Here is a 1322-nt window from a genome sequence, read left to right as displayed (position 1 = left end):
ATTTAATTTATGAGGTTTACGTTTAAGGATGAATTTGACAGCGACAATGTTTCAAAATTAGAAAGGGAAGCAGTGATTATTTGATTATATAGACGCTTCGCCCCTGGTCATGCTCATAAATACCTGAACTGCAACGGGGAACTGCTGCTTTTTCTTTCCTAATTCTTACTATCGTCATTTTCCTCTACTTCTTTTGTATGTTTGTCACACTCTTGTTACCCACTATTTCCGAGGTGCCTTGATAGTCGAAGCAGACTTTGTGCTGTTTAGGCTAGAGAGATGAGCAGAGTAAGTCCTATTCCCTGTAATGACTTCTCTGTTGATGTCCACCCCCTGGCGTTCATATGACCTTATGCAGTTGCGAGCGCCGTAAATTCTACTAAAACGAGAAAACTACATTTTTCTACCTCCCCCACTCGGGAATGGAACTTACACGTCTCGCGCGTGCATGGACGAAGGAGGTGGCCGTGAGCCAAACCACTGCACCCACCAACCGCCCTCTGGCGAGCATCGCAGCAGTTAACTGTGTGGGGTGTGTTGTGGTGTGTGTGGGGAGAGTGTGGGGTGTGTTGGGGAGTGTGTGTGGGGTGTGCTGTGGAGTGTGTGGGGTGGGGAGTGTGTTCTGGAGTGTGTGTGTTAGTTTGTTTCTCTCTCTCTCTCTCTCTCTCCTTCTCTCCTTCTCTCTCTCTCTCCTTCTCTCCTTCTCTCTCTCTCTTCCTCTCCCTCTCTGTGTGTCTGTGTGTGCGTGTGTCTCTCCCTACGTCTTCCCCTCTCTCGAGAGCAAAAAACCCCGGCAGTCGAAGCCTCCTGTAACGACCTCACCCTCCTCTCTCTCCCTCTTCCCCCCTCCCTCACACCATCCGCCCCCCTCTCACCCCCTCCCTGTTCTGACTGTGCCAAACTGAACATCCCCGTGAGTGGTTGGCGGGTGCTCTGGTGTGGTTTGCTTCCTCTTTCTATCAAATATCTATCGTCTTATCTCCTCCTTCTTTTTTGTGTTTGTTACTCTCTTTTTTAATACCTCTAATCTTCATCACTGATATGACCTCATTGTGTTGCAAGTACCCTAAAACTCTTACTAAAACTAAAAAAAACACAGAGAGAAGAAAAAATAGAAGGGAAAAAAGGAAGAAAGGAACACCCCCGTTTCCCCCAGTGCCAGGAATAGATGCTGTGTGACAACTGCGACGTTCTGTGAGTCGACTCACGCCCATGTTCGATCCGTGGCCTTTTACTGGTGTGTTCTTTGGTGGTTCTCTCTCTCTCTCTCTCTCTCTCTCTCTCTCTCTCTCTCTCTCTCTCTCTCTCTCTCTCTCTCCCTC

General features: G+C 48.3%; 1 protein-coding gene across 1 annotated transcript in view; it reads left to right on the top strand.

The window, feature by feature from the left end:
- Positions 1–1322, top strand: part of LOC101851876 — a gene marked incomplete in the record, with an annotated part of 21076 nt that overhangs the window by 4067 nt on the left and 15687 nt on the right.

This window comes from Aplysia californica, unplaced genomic scaffold, assembly GCF_000002075.1.
Source record: "Aplysia californica isolate F4 #8 unplaced genomic scaffold, AplCal3.0 scaffold00295, whole genome shotgun sequence".
Taxonomy (NCBI): Eukaryota; Metazoa; Mollusca; class Gastropoda; order Aplysiida; family Aplysiidae; genus Aplysia; species Aplysia californica.
This window is presented reverse-complemented; position numbering and strand designations above follow the sequence as displayed.